The following is a 20031-nucleotide window of genomic DNA, read 5'->3' as shown; positions in this document are numbered from 1 at the left end:
CTATCTGTGTGACCCTGGACAAGTCACTTAACCCTGTTTACCTCAGTTTCCTCATCTTTAAAATGATCTGGAGAAGGAAATGGCAAACCACTCCAGTATCTCTGTCAAGAAAACCCCACATGGGGTCACAAATTGAAATGACTAAACAATAACAACAACCATATGCCAAAGGCATGCCTCTAATGCCAGTCCCTCTTAGTTCAGGTCTGATGTTGGAACAAAAAGAGGTACTCCCAAGTCACTGAACACCGTACAAAGCGGATGGTTTACTTTGGCCTAACACACCATGACATTTAGTTTCTCTGGATGTGGTGCCCCTCGTCTCCATCTGGAAATGCAACTGGTCAACAACTCGACAGAAAGGGTAGAGTATGTAAACTCCTGTGGTGTCAGCTACCTACCAAGTCTGAGACACCCTGACTACATGTGGGTAGGACTCTTAATGGCCCCAGACCAGGAAGCTACATCAGGCAATCTGAGGCCATCCGGGAAACTGTATCAGGAAAATGCTGGTCCTTTCACACTCTCTCTGAGTTTGTCTTGTGCTGTGACTCGTCATGCATGAGACAGAACGAGGGCTGACAGGATCCGTGTCCATGAGGGAAGTGAGAGTGATGTGATCCAACCTTGGCAGAGGATAAGGATGGCTCACCCTATGAGACAAGAGGAAAGGAAGAAGAGCCTGTGAAGACACTGAGAAGTGCTGGAAGAGTCAAGGAGGGGAAATGAGCTTGTCAGTTCGAGGCAGTGGGAAGGGTAGGGCTGGGACTAGGAAGTAAGGGAAGAAGTATGGATGTGCATGTATGTATGTGTGTGTGTATGTATACATACATGCGTATATGTATGTGTGTGTGTGTCCCAACTCACAATGTCCAAAATAGAACTTCCTCCCTAAACCCAGCCCTCCTTAAACTTCCGTATTTGTATGGAGGGCAACCACTAGTCTTCCATCACCCACATTTACAACTATGAAGTCATCCTTGACTCTCCCCTCTCCTTCATTCCCATAGCCAATTAGTTGTGATGTTTTCTCTAGCCTACCTCCACATTATTCTTGTATATGTCCCTTTTCTTCACCCACATGATCATTCTACTAGTTCAGACCTGCATCATCCCTTCCCTAGACTATTGCAATAGCCTCCTAGCTGGTCTCTCTGTTTTCAATCCCATCTTTCTCCCAAATTCCCCACACGGAGCTGCCCAGAAAAATCTTCCTAAGACATGGGTCTGGCCATGTTACTCCCCTGTTCCATCTTTCAGGGGTCCCTGTTTCCTCTAGGATAAAATACAATCTCCTGAGACTGTCATTTAAAGTCCTCCACTGTCTGGAGCCAAACTATTTCATGTCGTATTCATGAATTCTACTTTCCAGCCATACTGGCCTAATTTCCCCAAATTTGGTATTGCATGCAGTTCACACAGGCTGCCTCCAAAGCCTGCAATGTCTTCCAATTCCTAGCTTCTATCAAGGTTGCTAAGTGGTACAGTAAATTAAATGCTGGACTTGGAGACAAGAAAACCTGAGTTCAAATCTTGCAACAGACATTGGTTGGGTGACCCTGGACAAATCAATTGACCTCTTGGATCCTCAGTTTCTTCATCTGTAAAATGGGGATATTGACAGCTTTTACCTCAAAGGATTATTGTGAGGAGCAAATAAGGGGAGGGAAGGAAACAAGCATTTATCAAGTATCTACCATGTGCCAGGCACTGTGCTAAGCACTTCACAAATATTATCTCATTTGATCCTCACAACAATGCCTGTTATTTTCATTTTACAGTTGAGGAAACTGAGGCAGAGAGAGGTGAAATGACTTGCCTGGGGCTTCACAACGTGGAAGTGTCTGAGGCCATATTTTAATTCAATTCTTCCTGACTCCAGCCCCAGCACTCTATCCACCGTGCCATCTAATATATGTTTGCTGTGTAAAACTTAACATGATATAAAAATGCTATTATTATCATCAAGGTCCAGTGCATAATCCATTCTCTGGGAACCCTTTCTTGTTCTCCTGAGTTATTTGTTTCCTTCCTTCTCAAAATATCACGTGTATATTTACCTGTTGGTTCCCCGCACAGAATGTAAGCTCCTTGAGGGCAAGGCTATATGTCATTTTATCTTTATATCTCCAGCGCCTAATAGTCCCTTGAACATAAGAGCCATTTAATAAATATTTGTTGGATTGGGTTGTTTTGATTGGCTGGGGATGAGGGAAGACCCCTGGAGACACTGTCCAGATAGCCCTGCCTGCCCCTGCCTGTACATCTTGGTGCTGACCACCCAGGCCCCTCTCAACTAGCCATAGACTACTGGGGACAAAGTTTGGGAGGTGCAGGATGCCTGTCTGAATGTCTGAGGACCTGCATATTAGAGACATCTGAGGCCCAAGGATCCCAGCCCACTCTAGCACAGTGAAAAGACTGTTGGGTTTAGAGTCAAGCGACCAAGGTTTAAATTCCATCTCTGCCACTCATTGCCAGTATAAGCTACTACAATTCATTTGATTTCTCTGACGTTTCCTCCTAGGCTTGTTTCTAACTAAATCTATGATCCAATGACCTCTTGCAATCAGTCCAGGTATTGGAAGGAAGGTGATTTTCAGATCCTCCCCCCCAAACAAATGCCCCTTTCATGTTGCTCTCACCATCCCCACCACCACCACTTCCTCCTCAAACTGAAGCCAGTGGCAGGCTGGAAGAGAGAGGGACTTAGAAGGAAGGGGAAAGAGGAAGGGAGGGGGGTGGTTGCCAAGGCTGGGGTTGCCAGGCAACCAAGTCAACAGTATCAACAGCCTGAGCCACTGACCAAGGAGGGAAGGGGCTTCCCACTGAACAGACAGAAAGACAAAACGGCAGGTAAGGGACAGAGAGACTGGTCTGGGGGTCAGCAGGAAAGGAGTTTATGCCCCATAGATTCTGCGGGAGAGGGGTTAGGGAAGAGTCTTGGTCTCCTCGTGAGGCTGCCCCCACACACACTGCCCAAGCACAAGGCAAGTCAGGATATGTCAGCCCAGACTCAGCACGAAGTTTCTTCTCCCTTACCCAGAGTCCACAGGGATAGCCACCACTCCCCCCGAGACCTCCAGATTCCTTCTCAAATCATCTACCTATTCCCACAGTCACAGGCCCACAGGCCTCAGGGACTCTCTCTGCCCCTCAACTTCAGGGACACTTGGGACATTCCTGTTCCTTTGAGCCTCATCTAAACTCTGTCCTTCTAGCAATCCTGCATTCTTTTCTATTCTCCGCCCCCTCTAACGAGAGGCAGCAAAGAGTCACAGAGCGATGGATTTTGATTCAGGAAGGTCTGGGTTTTCAATTTGTCTCTAACACTTACTAGCTGTGTGATGCTGGACAAGCCATCTAACCTCCCAAGCCTCATTTTCCTAATCTGTAAAATGGGAATAACAATATTTATGGCACCTACCTCACAGAGCTGTTGTGAGGTACTTTGCAAGCTTAAAAGTGCTTCGGAAGGTCAGTCCTTATTGCTACTCCATCCTTCCTAACGTGGGGGTCCTCTTCTCCATGCCTCTGGGCTCCCCAGAACATCCTCCTTCCTATAACTCCAGCTTTCCTATTGCACATCCTCCGGAAAACAACAACTTTGGGACTTCACTTCCTGCTGGCCCCTCTCATATGAGATGGCCTATGCTAGTTTTTTTTAATGCCTTTCTCCCCTCCAAATACTCCAAATAATCTAGTGAATGGCCTTTTTGCTATTCCTTGCACATGACACTCAGTCTCCTGACTCCAAGGCTTTTCTCTGGCTGTCCTCCATGTATGGAACTCTCCCTCTTCATCTCTGTCCCCTGGCTTTCTTAAATCTCAGCCAAAGTCCTACCTTCTACAGAGGCGTTTCCAGTCCTCCTTAATCTTAGTGCCTTCCCTATGAGATTATCTCTGATTTACCATATATATGAATATATGTTGGGGCAGCTAGTTGGCACAGTGAATAGAGCACAGGCTCTGAAGTCAGGAAGACCTAAGTTCAAATGTGGCCTCAGATATTTACTAGCTGTGTGACTGTGGGCAAGTCACTTAACTCTGTTTGTCTCAGTTTCCTCATCTGTAAAATGAGCTGGAGAAGGAAATGATAAACCAGTCCAGTATCTTTGCCAAGAAAATCCCAAATGGGGTCACAAAGAGTCAGACATGTCTGAAACAACTGAACAACAACAATGAATACGTGCATATGTGTGTGTGTGTGTGTAACAAATAGACCATAGATATGATATGTTTGTATATGTAATACTGTTTATACATAGCTCTGTGCATGTTGTCTCTCCCTTAAACTATGCCCTTCTCAAGAGGTATCTTTTGCCTTTCTTTGCAGGCCCAGCACTTAGCATAATTCCCATCACATAATTATTAATAAACCTAATTGACTGACTATGCAAAAATCTCTTTTGGCTTTTTAGTAGCCAATGCTGCTGCCATGGATACAAAACAATCCACCCTAAACTGCTAGTTCCCTTCCACAGTGACAGGGTTATCTGAGATTCCAACACCTTGTTTGGAAGCAAGTGTGTCTATATCTGGCCAGTGACCTCGACACCCCCTCCCCCTGTGTCTATGCCCTCACCCCAGAACACCCTTTTTTCAACAGATACCAAGAAGATCCCAGAAGCCCATGCACGATTCAAATGCACAGTACTGGACAGAATCTAATCTCAGAGCTTTTCATCATTGCTCACTCCATATTGACTTCACAGGAAGGAGACACAGTAGGGAGGAGCAGGAAGAGCTCTAGTGACCAGGTGATAGCCCTATCCCCACATACCATCCCTGTTCTACACTCATTATAACTAGTGGTGTAGCAGATAGAGCACTGGGCCTAGAATCGGGAAGACCTAAGATTAAATAGGGCCTCAGACACCCACAGCTGTGTGACCCTGGGAAGGGAGCTCGCAATCTAATATGATAATAGTAGCACCTACCTCATAGCGTTTCTGTGAGGATCAAATTAGATATCTATAAAGCACTTAGCAAAGTGCCTGGCACATAGTAGGTGCTTAATAAATGCTTCTTCCCTTCCTCTACCTCTCCTATAACTATACTCATACCAAGTCCCCAGGTCCTGCTGTGGTTCCCAAGCTCCAAATTCACACTCCACTAAATCTCTAGCCTTTCCCAATGCTGCAATCACTCTCCAACAGACTTACAAAATCTCTGCTCCCACACAGCAATCACTGATTCCCTTCCAAGATGCCACACTCCCATGTGGCTCCCAAGCCAGCCTCTCAAACCACCAATAAACATCTACCAACCCCGAGGCTACTTCCTTTTTTTTTTCTTTAAAAAAAAGATCTAAGATTTCATCAGTGCAGGGAGTTTCTGGTAAGGAACTTCCTCCATTAAACTCTGCAATTTATAGTCTCAGAGAGCTGCTTGGGAGTTTGGGGGTGGAGAGGTACTGAGACAGGCTGAGTGAATTGCCCAGGGCAACACAGTCATTACCTGGCAGGAGCCAGATTGAAACCTAGGTCTTCCTGACTCAGAGGCCCTACTGCTTCCTCATCCTCCACAATACCACCCCTAGTCCCCCACATGAATTGCAGGCACTTCCTTCCCTTTGCATCTGCCCCCATTTGGTAAGAGATGAGAAGGGAATCTTCCATGACACAGCAGCCACCTGTCAAGCTTCTCTCTCAAGAGCCTGTCCTCCCCCTCCTCTGGGAAGAAAAGATTCCAACCTTACCTTTTTGCCTGCCCCAGAGAGGAAACAGACCGTGAGGTTCCCATTGGCCTGATGGGTCTGCTTGAGGAAAGGCCCTGATTTCTTGTGAGTGCTTTCTTTCTGCAGGTAGTGCAGTGGATAGAGCTCAGATCAGAAGTCAGAAAGACCTGAGTTCAAATCCTGATTCATTCATCATCATCAAATAATGATTCATTATACACTCTAGGTGTGTAATCTGAGCAAGTCACTTAAACTTTCTCAGCTTTAGTTTCTTCATTTGTAAAAAGAAGAGAGCTAGAAACAATGACCTGAGGTCCCTTTCAGGTCTTACTTAGATGAGAGAGTAGAGATGAAAGTAAGCCCAATATTTCTTTCAGGCCTCCCTTCTTGCTAAGGCCTATACCCATCCCCTCACCTTGAGCCAAGGTGGAGGCCTGAATTTAAGGGCCTTTTCCATCACAGTCTCCCTTATTCTGATATATCTGTGCATCTGCTGTTTCCCAAACCCAGGCCCTTAGCCTGGGTAATTGCAGCCCCCTCCTGATGATCTTGACTTCATGCCCCTATGTGGTAATAGAATCACATGAAGGGTCTCAGGCCCAGCCCTCCAAACCTATGAGGAGGGGTATTATCTAGCTCTGTGACCCCAGAAGGGAGGACCTGGCCATATATCAGAAATGGACCCGGGCAGGCCTATCAGAGCCCTACTTTGGGGAATTTGGGGTGCTGCTGGAGCTGTTTGTCCAATCTACCCTATTAATCCACAAACTGTTCTTTTTGTATCCTGAACTTAGAAGCAGTAACACTGCTAGGCCACATGGCCTGGGAATCTACACCATGGCTTGCCCTGGACTTCCAAGTCTGGGAAGTTCACCTGGGCCAGGGAGAGCTTGGCTGCATGGATTCAGGCCTGCCTTCCCCTCCATCCTCTGAGTTTCCTCTCTTCTGATTCATCTTCTGTTTAGAGGGCCAGGCCCAAGCCCATGTCCATCAGATCTGTCAGGTTGTCAGGAAAGGGCACCCCAAAAGCAGACTTAGAGCTTTTCATTTAAGCCCTTCTTAAAAATCTCCAACAAGACTTCCTCTATCCCCTTTACCCCAAAAAATGGCTCTTAAAATGAGTCTGTCATGCAGTCCAGCAAGGATCTCTCACATTCCCTAAAAGTTAGCATTGCAACTACAGCAATCCACGTCCAAATGAGTGAGCCAAATATCACCCAGAAATCTGTCTCAAAGAGCTGGCAACTTCCCAGCAATGGATTATCTTTCCCCAAGTCACCATGCAGTACCTTTCAGCCTGCCGAGGAAGAACCCCGCCCTCTACTGCACAACCAAAAAAAGTGTAGGACTGTATTATGGACACTAGATGGCACTGCTCCCAGAAAAGCCAGAGTATTCTCCGCTCCCAGGGAAAACTAGGCAGGGCTCTAATTACTGGCTTCTGTGGCAATTACCACCAAAGATTTAGGGCAATTCTGTTGCATCAAGAGCTTAACGAAAATGGGGGAGGGGGGATGTAATAAGTAGAATTATAATAAAACACAGTCCTAGCCTTAAAAAAAAAAAAAGCTTAGTTATGAGGCTTAGATCTTGCAAGGCCACCCCCCAAAATAGGTACCAAACCACCCAAGCTTACCGGGCAAGGAGTAATAACTAAGCCTTCTTTTATACATTTCCTTCTCTCCCATTATACCGTGAGCATTCTTGTTCCTTCCTGATACTGCTGGCCCCCCTTTACACCCTCTCCCCTTTGTTATTTGGGTGCTTACAGTGATGGGGCTGGATGGGATGAGATGATAGGGAGGAATAATTATTCTGTTAGCCTTCCTCTGATTCTTTTAATATTTGGAAGATATTCTGGTTGTCCACTGTTATTCCTCAGTCTTGTTAAATGACCAGCCCTCCTCCTTTTTCTGATTACACTTGTCCTGGATGATTAATTTTATGCCAGTTGTCACATACAAGGAGAGAGCCAACATAGTGAAATGTGTATAGAGCCAGCATCAGAGTCAGGAAGACACAGGTTCAAGTCCCACCTCTTACATATACTGGCTGTGTGACCATGGATAAGTCATGTAAACAACTCTGTGAGTCTATAAGTTGCAGAGAAGATGCAGATCTCTAATCAGTAGAGGGAGTTTTCTCACCTGGAAGATCCCTAAAGCAGTAAAATCACAGGTCTGCTCCAAATATCCCACACAAGTCATCATTGGTAATATTTTGTATTCTACTTAGATTTAGAAAAGGTCAGCTGGTTCAATTCCCTAGTTTTATAGATGAAGAAACTGAGCCCCAGAAAGGTTAGGTGCCAGGCTATAAGTGGCAGAGTCAGAATTCAAACCCAGATGCTCTGATCCATACACATTTTCATCGTCCTTTGAGTCATCTACAATTAATAGTCATAATCATAATAATTAGCATTTATGGAGAGATTACTGTGTGCCAGGCACTATGGTAAGTGCCTTACACACGTTGTCTCATTTGATCATCACAACAATAAGTACCATTATTATCCCCATTTTACAGTTAAGGAAATTGAGACAAAGGGTAAGAGACTTACCCAGGGTCACACATCAAGGAAGTGTCTGAGTCTTTTCAAGTCTTGTGATCTGCTATGGTTCTGTAGTTCACAAGCACATAGTGGCACTGGGAGAAAGAATATTGGTATTAAGATGATAGCCTTTTCTGGCAAGGAGTTAGCTCAGGATCATTAAAAACACCATACCAAATTTGATCCAGCCTGCTCTTCTCCCCCTAGTTAATTCTGGGTCCCATCTGCAGTGCTTATACAAGGTATTTTCACTGACAGACGAAATAAAAAGTCCCCTCCTCCAACTTCATGTGATAACCTGGATAAAACATGTTCTGCACCCACTTTATGTTTCCTCAACGGATGGCTAGGCTGATCTCTTTTGAGAGTCTGTGGATTTCAAAAGGGGGCAAGTTACTTGACTCAGTACAGTGTGGTCAGCAAGCATGTGTTTAGACATCCCCATAGACAAGTCCTCTTCTATTTGGACTTGACAAGGACTTCCTCTCATAAGTGTTACATCTTCAGTCAGCATACCTCCTTTTCTTTTTTTTGTGCTTTGTTTGATATTGATAATCAAAGGATCACTAAACAAAGTTGATCTCCACAGAAGCAAATGTCATTTAATTATATGTGTGTGTGACTGTGCATGTGTGTGTATGTGTGTGAGTCCATAAATTGCAGAGAAGAGAATATATATATATTAGAGCTGGTTTATACATATACATATATATTTATATATATAACATACATAACTTTAGCATAGGAAAATAAGGCATCTTGTTTAAGGATGAATTGGAGACTATATCATTCTACTGAGTCAAGTTTTTTTTTTCATAATTAACAAATAGACACAGTTGGACCTTATATTGTCTAAAATAGATACTCATTTCTGTAATTTAAAATGAGGCTCGCCATAGAAAACTGCAGAAGTCTGCCTAATTTATGTTTTCGTCAAGCATATCTTGAACATATGCATAGAACATTCTCATAAGGATTTTATAGAGATCACAAAGTAGGAGTGAAGATCTATAGTGATGACATCTTCTTACTTAACCTTTTTTTGGTCAGAGTATCATTTGTGATCTTTTCCATCTTATAGAATCTTCTCCCTCTTTGAGAGATCTTGAAAGTCAATACCAGCTCTACTACTTAGTACCTGTGGCACTGGACCCTAAACAAGTCACTTAACCTATTTGAGTCTCAATTTCCAAATGAATAAAATGAGGGCATTGGCCTACATGATCTCTAAGGTCCCTTCCAGCCTAAATCTATTATCCAAAGAACTCTGAATGTCTTTTCCTCATCTGCTTTTATAACAAATGTTTTCAAAAAGTCTGATTGGATATGTATGTAGCCCCTGGATATGTGTATGTGTAGTATGATTCTAGACTATGTATGTTTAAATTAACTTTTTATCGAATTAAACTGTACAGGTATCCATTTTTTACATCATGCATGGTCCTTTTAGATCACATGAAGTTTGATTGGCAGACATTTCTATAGATTAACTTGTATATGTGGTTGTCTCATTAATAAACAACCTGAGCATAAAAAAAAATTGTTTTTCATCATCTCTAGCATGCAGTTTTTTGGTTGGGTCCAGCTGTTTTTCCTGTGCAATTGTAGCTTCCTCATAGCAGATATTGGAAAATACAGAGTCTAAATCTGATAGTTCCCTTATGATTGCTAATGAGGGTAGATTATTATGTAACTGCTAGCAGAGTTATTTTATTTCACATATATTTGTTGCCCTCTTTCTAGTTTCATTGATTTAGGGCTATACTGAAACAAATGTCAGTCAATAAGCATCTATCAAATGTTTACCATGTGCCAGGTACTATGCTAAGTGATGAAGATACAAAGACAAAGACAGTCCCTGCCCTCAAAAAGTTCTCATTCTAATGAGTGAGACAACCTGTAAATAACTAGGTGCATATAAGATATGTACAAAGTTGGTGGATTGTAATTTCGGAGAAGAAGGCACTAGCAGCAGGACAGGGAAAGGCTTCCTCCAGAAGTCAGGACTTGGGGTGATTGTTGAAAGCCAAAGAAACTAAGAAACTAAGAAGTGATGAAGCAAAGCATTCTAGGTATGCAGGACAGCCAATGTGAAAGCATAGAGATGGAAGATGAGATGTCACATATGAGGGACAACAAGTATGCCCGTGTGGGGAGCTGGGAGCCCAATAGTAAAGGAGGATTCTCCCTGGAGCCACCAACCAAGCTCTTTTTGCGGACTCATTTACCATCCACTGTTTTTCACTAGTTTCATAGGATAATAAGGCTCATCAAGCTTTCCCCGTCCTCCCCCACAATAGTTTGAAAACGAGCTAGTACTCTAAACTCATGCTGTCCTTGGCTGACAGTCTCTCCACATACAAAGTGATCAAGTATTTGCTAGCTGAGGTGATTTCTGAGCTCATTCTACCTCCTCATTTTGGCCACTGTTTTGCATTGGTTTAATTTTTCTAAGCATAAAAATTTTTTTTTCTAAGTATGTGATAAACCCATTGTCTTTTTCATTAATTTCCCATTTTGCAGAATCAATAACTAGTTTAACAAGTCCAATTAGAGTTGCTATGATTGACTGAAGTATCTTCTCATTTTTTTTCCTTTCTTTCAATTTGATATTGATTTTTTACCTTTGTTCCAACAAGCTGATGATCTGACTGCCCAGAAAGCTGACTCTAAAATTACTCCCAAGTCATTCCCTGCTGTGAACATATAGTCCAATTTCACTTTTGGTGAGGTTGTTTCAGTCTTCACCACATGCAGCTCTTTCAAACTCTTTTCGAAGAAAATACTTCTAATGTACAGACCTCTAAACTATGTACAATGTTTTAGCATCTTTTGATTTTTAGTACTAAAATATATTTTCTAGCCTAGTTTTCGCTAGCCTCACCTGTACCTACCTTCATATTGAAGACACTAAATATCAGTGTCAATGTCGATTTTCTTTAGCAGCATTTGTCAAATTCTTCATGCAACATGTCTGCATATTCATCCTCTACAATTGGTATTAGGATATGTAAAAATTAAGCTGATTTCAGGGTGATCTGTTTGCCTACACTCACTGTGAACACTGCAGGGAGATGACCAGGTATCCCATGAAATGATGTTTGTTGTTGCCTTTTGGTACAGGATGGAACCCACTCCTTTGTCTCTATGTAACTTCAACTACTTCTTGCCTTCTAGTTTCATTTCTAGCTAAAATATCAGTAACAACGTGGTTCATTTCCTCCAAGAATGTATTGACTCATTGGTAGTTGGCCAAAGATGGCCAAAGTTGGGCAAAGATTAAAAATGTGAACAGTCAAATGTTTATAGAGAATCTGTCTCTAGGGCACCACCATGGTGGGCTGGATAAAGAGGCAGTTTTGGAGCCCTGAAGACTAGTATTCAAATTCTGCCTCTGACATAATGCTGCCTGTGTGATCCTGGTTGTTGCTTAATTTCTCAGTATTCTATGAAACTCTCAAGATTATAAATTTCAGAGAAGGTGCTGAGTTGCACATACAAGTGAAAATACAGCGCCAGTCATTATCGCTATGGACAGTCTAAGAGTTGTGTAACACAAAATATATCTTTTTTATTATTATTATTAAAAGAGCTGAATTGCCTGATGGCTTTCTGCCCCAGTTAATTCCCCAAGGTCTTCTGTTCTTCTCTCTCAGACCTTTCCTCCATTTCCTGTGTTAACACAGGAAAAGACCGGGAAGACTGCACAGAGATAGGAATCCTGAGCCTGAGTTCTCTGTAATCAGGGGAAATAATCTCCCACTTTACTCTTAAAGAAACAGCCCCTACCCATCCGCTTTTCCCAAGAAAGCATCTGACTCATAGTAACCTGACATTTACACAGAGTAACAAGGTCTCCTATACTCCCACATTGCTTCAGTTCTGAAGTTCCTCTGCTGTTTGCTGAAAGAGCCTATATTCCTCACAAATAACAAAGCATTTTAAGTAGAATTTAAACAAGGAATTAGAATCACAGATTCTCAGACCTGGAAAGGACCTCAGAGTCTAATCTGAACTTGAAGACTCTCTCTACACTATAACTAATAAGTATGCCCATCCAGCCTTTGCTTGAAAACCTGAGAGGGAAAGAATCACCTCCTGGGTGTACCTCATTCCATTTCGGAGCCACCCTGATTATTGGGAAGCTTTTCTGTATATGAAGCCTAATCCAACCTCTACAATTTCCACAAATTGCTAGGTTTTGCCCTCCTGGGACAAGCAAAAAAAAGTCTAATACCTTTTTCAAATACTTGAAGACAAATTTCATAGGTCCCTGTATCTTCTTTTCTCCTGGTTAAACATACTTGACACTTGCAACTGATCTTCAGAAAGCTCCCACGTGAGTCCTAGACCCCATGTGATTCCTCTTTAGCATCTATTCCATGTCTCTCACTACCCCAATCTCTGTGGTCTAACATGTCCTCCAAGTTGTGAACTGATCCAGCCATTCTGGAGAGCATTTTGGAACTATGCCCAAAGGGATATAAAATTGTGCATATCCTTCGACCCAGCAATATCACTTCTAGGGCTGTATCCCAAAGAGATCTCAAAAATGGGAAAAGGACCCACATCTGCAAAAAATATTTATAGCAGCTCTTATTGTGGTGGCAAAGAATTGGAAATTGAGGGGATGCCCATCAACTGGGGAATGGCTGAGCAAGTTGCGGTATATGAATGTAATGGAATGCTATTTTGCTATAAGAAATGATGAACAGGCTGACTTCAGAAAAACCTGGAAAGACTTGTATGGACTGATGTTGAGTGAAATGAGCAGAATCAGGAGAATATTGTATGCTGTAACAGCCACATTGTGAGATGACTGACTTTGATAGACTTAGCTCTTCTCAGCAATGCAAGGATCTAACACAACTCCAAAAGACTCAAGATGGAAAATGCTATCCACATCCAGAAAAAGAACCATGGAGCCTGAATGCAGATGGAAGCATACTATTTGCTCTTCTTTTCTTTTGTTGTTTTGTTTTATTTCTACTTTCTTGTGGCTCCTCCCATTAGTTCTAATTCTTCTATTCATCATGACTAATGTGAAAAAGTAGAGCCCATATCAGACCCTCTTGGGGAGGGGAGAGGAGAAGGAGGGGCAGAAAATTTAAAACTCAAAATCTTATGGAAGTGAACGTTGAAAACTAAAAGTAAATAAATTATTAAAAAAATCTTTTTAAATGTCCTCCAGTTCATCAACATTCTTCCTACAATGTGACAACCAGAATGAAACACTGTATTCCAAACAGACATGGTCTAGAAGCTACAATGCGGTGCAGTGAATAGGGTGCTGTCCTTGAGGTTAGGAAGACCCTACTTGAATTCAGATTTGAGTTCAAATCCTGTCTCAAACACTTACTCACTGCATGATAAGTCATATAACCCCCCCCCCAGGCATCAGTTTCCTCACCTGTAAAATGAAGATAATAATAGCACCTACCTCACTGGGCTTTTGTGAGGATCAAATGAGATAACACATGTAAAGCACTTTGCAAACCTCAGAGGACTATGCAAATGCTAGTGGTGGTAGTGGTGGTAGTGGTGGTAGTGGTGGTAGTGGTGGTAGTGGTGGTGTTTCTGTTGTTGTTGCCATGACTAAACACAGCAGGACTGCCACTTCCCTCACTTCTAATATAGCCTAAGATTACAACAGCTCTTTTGGCTACCACATCCCAACATTAACTTATCTTCAAGATGAAATCCACTAGAACCCCCAGCTTTCTTACATGAAATTCTGCCTAACCATTCCTCCCCCTTCCTACCCTCATGCAACTGGTTTCTTTACCAAAAAAAAAAAGGTTAAGACTTTATCATTATTATATTTCATCTTACTAGATTCAGTTCATCAGTACAGACTATTGAGATATTTTTAAGCTAGACTGCATTATCCAAGATATTAGTTATTCCTCTACAGATTTTATTGGTATGCCATTTATGCCTTCATCTCAGTCATTGGTAAATATCTTGTGTACAATAAGGTTAAGGACAGAGCCCAGGGGCACTCCACTGAGACCTCTCTCTAGTCTATCTCTATATTAATCACCATTGTCTGGGACTGATTCCAATCCAATCTAGCAAGCATTGATTAAACACTTTATTATGTATGAGACACTGTGCTTGCCACCGGAGATATTGTTGTTATTTGTTGTTCAGTTGTTTCTATTGTGTTCGATGCTTCATGATCCCATTTGGGGTTTTCTTGGCAAAGATACTGGAGTGGTTTATCATTTCCTTCTCCAGCGTATTTTAAAGATGAGGAACTTGGGCAAACTGGGTTAAGTCACCCAGCTAATAAATGTCTGAGGCTAGATTTGAACTCAGGTCTTCCTAACTCCAGGCGCATTGCTGTATCCACCCAACTCAACAGGCTTATATTCCACTACAGAGAAACAATATATAAGTGATCAATATATAAATGATTATCAGAGAAGGAAGAATACTCCAACAACTAGGGAGATCAGAAAAGACAACATAAGAAGTTGTACCCTGAGCCTCTGACCCTTGAAACTTAAAAGACAATGATGAGAAAGGAATAGATTCTAGTTTGGGGGGATAAGTTTTTCACAGGGCCTTGGAGGTGGGAGGTGGGAGGTAGGAGGTGGAAGATGAAAACAGGAAGTAGACCAGTTTGGCTGAAACAGGAGTGTGCAAAAGGAGAATAATGTGAAAATAAGCCTCAAAAAGCAGACTAGAGACATATTATGAAGAGTTTTAAAGGTTCTTGAAAAGGAGAGCAACAAAATCAGACCAGTTCTGAATAATCTTGTCAATCTATATATCTTTCATCTAATTGGTAAGAAGTTGAGAAATATTTTATATCCCTTGATAAAATCCAAAAATGGGTGTATCAAAAGTCATGATGCAATTTTAACCTATCAAAGCTGATAGCTTTAATAGGAATATACTAGTATTTTTATGTATGGTAATCTATATACATATTTACATATCATATATTTACTTATATTATTTATATGAACTCTATATACTTTTTAACATATCCTAATATTCTTATTTATAATGTATACATAATATATATTAATATATAATATATATCTTAATATACTGGTATATCTTGTATATTGTGTCTATGGCATTCCCCTTATCTGCTAGTCTAATAACCCTATCAAAAAAGTTGGGCTTGATTTTTTTTCTTGAGAACCAGTGCTAGTTTTCAGTGATTATCAATTCCCTTTCTCACTCCTCCTAAACCACCACTTTAGTAATAGCATTTTGCCAGGAAGCAAAGTCAAGGTATACGGAATGTAGTTTGAAACCTCCATCTTCCCTTTTTTTAAAAACAAAGATAGCATTTGTTCATCTGCAGCTCTATGACATCTCAGTTTTTCAGAGTAGCTTAGCAAACACATTATCAAATTTTTCAGTGCCATGTTCATTCAGGTCTGATGCTTGAATTCATAGAAGAAAACTAGGTGCTCTTTTACCATCTCCCCATTTAACATAGGTTTCAATTCTCTCAGTCAACTTCACAGTGTGAGGATCATTCATTCAACTCAACAAATATTTAAAAGTGCTGGTTATACTCAAAGCAATGTACTAGCTAGAAGCTGGAAATGAAAGACAGATATAATACAGAGAATAAATGCTTAGTGTAATCTATTGGATTGGACACTGACCTCAATGAGTTTACAATTTCTAACAGAAGAAATACCAATAATAATATATAATATATGTATATATGGGTATGTATATATGTATATATAAACATACATATACATACACATACATAATGCAAGGCAGGAAAGCTCAGGCAATGTAACATGAGAATTCCGATGAGAGAGAGATAACTTTCAGTTACAGATTGGGAAAGGCTTCAAGGAGGAGATAGCAATAGAGATGGCCCTTGAAGGAAAAGAAATGGACATCTATAGATGCAGATGCTAGAAACAGATAAATAAATGAAAGAAAGAAAAAGAAATCAATAAATTAAGTAAAATTCCAGAACTAGGGAAAAGGCTGACAATGGGGAAGGAGGGGATAAAGAGGGGAATAGAGTTACATCAAAGTATGCTAAGCAAACTTAATCATAGGGACAAATTACTGAATTAAAAAAGAAAGGGGAACCAAAAATCCTAATTTTGAAAAATTAAGACACAAATGAATGAAAACATAAGCCTAACTCTCATAACTTTAAGTGTGAATGGATTAAACAGTTGAATAAAATAACTGTATAAGAAAACAAAATCCCACCATCTATTGCTTATCCAATCCAATAATCCAAACCAATAAACATTAATTGCCTTCTATGTGCCAGAGGCAGCTAGATGGCTCAGTGGATTGAATGAATGCTAGGCCTGGAGTCAGGAAGACTTGAGTTCATATCCAGCTTCAGACACTAGTTGTGTGACCTTGGGTAAGTCACTTAACCTCTGTTTGCCTTAATCAATTGGAGAAGGAAATGGCAAACCACTCCCCATATTTTTTGCCAAGAAAACCTCACACATAACATGGTTCATAGGGCCACAAAGAGTCAGACATGACTGAACAACAACAACATGTGCCAGGCACTGTGCTATTGGGCACTAGGGATATAATCAATAAAAAGAAAGATGGTCCCTGCCCTTAAGGAATTTACAATCCAATGGGGGTAGGGGGAGAGAATATACAAAAGGAAGCAGGAAAAATTGGAGGAGACATTAAAGGGTATTCAGGGTCAGGGGCCTCTTGTTCTGTTAAATTACAACCAGGTAGAACAGCAAATTCAGAGTGCAGTGAGCCCAAAAATCCAGTTTTTGTTCTGTATAAAATAAGTATTGGGAGGAGTTTGGTACTCACTGTCTAGTCCCCTAATCAGAAGAAAGAGGAGGCTGAGGTAGGTGGTGTCAGTCAAGGCTTGAGTTAACAGCTTGGTGATGAGATTAGAGGTAATGAGTTTCATTTAGGAAAGGCATCTGGTTCTTTGGAGTTGAAACCCAGCAGATGCAGAGTGGAGTGAGAAATACAGCTAAAAAGCTTATAATACATCTAAAAAGCAAAGTCATGCATAGAAACTGAAACAAAATTTCCTATGTATCAGGTGACTTAAAAAAAGGAGTTGCAATCATGCTATCAAGCAAAAGAAAAAGAAAAATTCACATTATGAACAAAGATAAACAAGAAAATAACATACTTAAAGGAACCACAAACATCATGCAAGTTATCAGTAGTAAACTTGTGTTCTCTAAATGGCATACCATCTAAATTAATAAGTGAAAAACTAACTGAATAACAAAAACACATAGATAGTAACCTTATAAAATAGAAGAGTTTAATGGCCCTGTCTCAGAGTTAGATAAATCTAACAGAAAGATAAATATAGATCCAGAGGAGTACACTTTAGGCATGAGAAAAGGCACTAAGATAGTAGAGGGCAAGGTGGGAAAATACCAGATTTCCTATAAGGTAGAAGAGTGAAAGAAAATATTATTAGATAAAACTGGAACACAATTATAGGTTACAGGCAGAGTATGAAGGGCCTAAAGTATCAGAATCAAAAGTTTATAATCTACTTATCCTGAAATGGACAGCCATTAAAGTCAGTCAACAAGTCAAAAAAAATTTATTAAGTAACTGCTATCTACCATGCACTGTTCTAAGAACTAGGGATACAAAAAAAAAAAAGCAAAATACTGTCTCATCTCGTAGACTAATAAGGGAGACTACATGCAAATAATTATATACAAATAAGCTAAATTCAGAATAAATTGGAAATAATCAAAAAAGGGAAGGGACTACAAGTAAGGATCAGAAAATGCTTCTTGAAGAAGAAGGAATTTTAGCTTGGACTTGAAGGAAGCCAGGAAAGCCAGGAGTGAGAGATGAGGAGAGAGAACATTCCAGGACCAGGGGACAGCCAGTGAAAATGCTTGAAGTAGGAAGATGGAGTTGGCCTGTTCAAGAAATAGTGAGGAGAGCAGTGTCACTGGATCAAAGAATATGTGGGGGGGTGTAGGGTATAAGAAGACTGGAAAGGGGGAGAGAATGAGCAAATTTTAAAGAGCTTTAAAAGCCAGAGGATTTTATATTTGATCCTGGAGATGATAGGTAGTCACTAAAGTTTATTGGGTAGGTATTTGGGGTCTGACATGGTCAGACCTGCACTTTCTGAATATCACCCTGACATCTGAGTAAAGAACGGATTGGAGTGGGAAGAGACTTGAGGCAGCGAGACCAACCAACAGGTTATAGCAATAGTAGAGGCATGAGGTGAGGAGGGATTGCACCAGGGTTGTGGCAGTGTCAAAGGAGAGAAGGGAGCACATGCAAGAGACATCATAAAGATTAAAATCTACAGGATTTGGGAGCAGCCAGATGGCAGGAGGAGGCATCAGGGGGCCTTAGTGAGAGAAAATGAGAAATCAAGGATGACACTTAGGTTTCAAGCCCAGGCAACTGGGATAAGTAAAAGAGGCATAATCAGAGCAGCACATTAGGAAGATTACCCAGGCAGCTATGTGAAGAATGGACTGGAAAAGGGATCAGCTGTAGGCAGAAAGACCAGTTAGGCCATGAAAGCTATCTAAAAATGGAATGGGCTGCCTTAGAAGGTAGTGGGTATTTCCTTAATGGAAGTCTTCAAGCAAAAGCAGGATGACCACTTGTCTTGTATAATAAATTGGAAGTTCTTGACTTGGTTTGCTTTGGGCTAAAAGGCTGTGGCCATCCTTCCAACTTGTATTCTGTAATCTTTTAAAATGTGAGTTTCTTATAAAATTATTAAGTAATGTGAGATTATCATCATTGTTGTTATTACCCCACTACTGCCCCCACATCTGAGGAACTATCTTGGACCAAGGACCCAAGTGAACATCTTGGCATTTCAGGGACTCAACTCTTCAGAACAGATGGAGGAAAGCCTCACTCTTGGCCAAGGCTGCTTCTTATAGGATTCAAGCTACCTTTAATTCCCTGGCCTGATCCAAAGCTCCAAGCTGTAAGACCTGAAGCCCCCAATCCTGATCCCTTACCCTGTTTTGTTCTCTTGGCTCAGAGATCTGCCACATTCAACCTCCCATTAACATCTTCCCTTTTCCTGCCACCATACCAAAAATTCGATGCCACCAGCATTCACCCTTTCCTCTTTCCTTTCTTTCCCCAGAAAACAAAAGTGTGTTCTATAAGGTTGATTCATAAAGGAAAAACAAATATAAACTCTGAATTTATGTTCAAGGACAAGAAAATCTAAAGTGTATCTAAAAGAAACTACCATCAGATAGCTCTTTCTTAAGATGGTGGGAAAGAGGAATGAATTCATCTAGTACAGTCAGATGAGCAGAGTACTAGGTTTGGGACAAAGCTCTTGATGCTACCGTATTCTGGCATTAAATTTCCTGGGGTCCGAAGTAGCACAACCCATAATCCCTTCCCAACTCCCACCCCACTAATAGTCTACAATGAAGACACTGTGAGTGAAAAACCAAAGCCTACACCAATATCATAAACCTTCTACTACCTGCTCCTCCCAGTCCACCAAAAGGATCACAGAATTTAAAGGTAGAAGAGGAATCTTTTAGGGGTAATCTAGCTCAGAAGCTCTTATCCTTTTTTTGTATCATGGACCCCTGTGGCAGCCTACAGAAGCCTCCAGATCTCTCCTCAGAATAATGTTTTGTACATGCAGAAAATAAAATGCATCAGATTACAAAGGAAACTATATTGAAATACAGTTGTCAAAATATTTTTTTAAAACAATGTTAAGAACCAATGTTAAGAATCCTGATAGTCAAACCTCCTTATTTTCCATGTAAGAAAGCTGAGACTCAAGAGATTTTAAATGACTTGCTCAGTAGTAGATAATAAAAAA

The 20031-nt window shown here is 41.0% G+C and overlaps 1 protein-coding gene across 3 annotated transcripts in view; it reads left to right on the top strand.

Moving 5' to 3' along the window:
• The window catches only part of LKAAEAR1 (LKAAEAR motif containing 1), a 37264-nt gene that overhangs the window by 7026 nt on the left and 10207 nt on the right, over positions 1-20031 (top strand). The window contains exons 1-2 of one of the 3 annotated variants that reach the window (XM_020981675.1): positions 2753-2856; positions 4610-4760. The exons of 1 other annotated variant lie outside the window; for it this stretch is intronic. The gene's annotated coding sequence lies outside the window, so the exon portion shown is untranslated. Of the gene's footprint in view, positions 1-2751; positions 2857-4609; positions 4761-20031 lie in introns of those variants that run through there. One more of the 3 variants, XM_078149921.1, reaches the window with a different exon arrangement.

The sequence above is a fragment of the Phascolarctos cinereus genome, unplaced genomic scaffold, assembly GCF_003287225.1.
Source record: "Phascolarctos cinereus isolate Bilbo 61053 unplaced genomic scaffold, phaCin_HiC Scaffold_2;HRSCAF=192, whole genome shotgun sequence".
In the NCBI taxonomy this organism is placed as follows: Eukaryota; Metazoa; Chordata; class Mammalia; order Diprotodontia; family Phascolarctidae; genus Phascolarctos; species Phascolarctos cinereus.
This window is presented reverse-complemented; position numbering and strand designations above follow the sequence as displayed.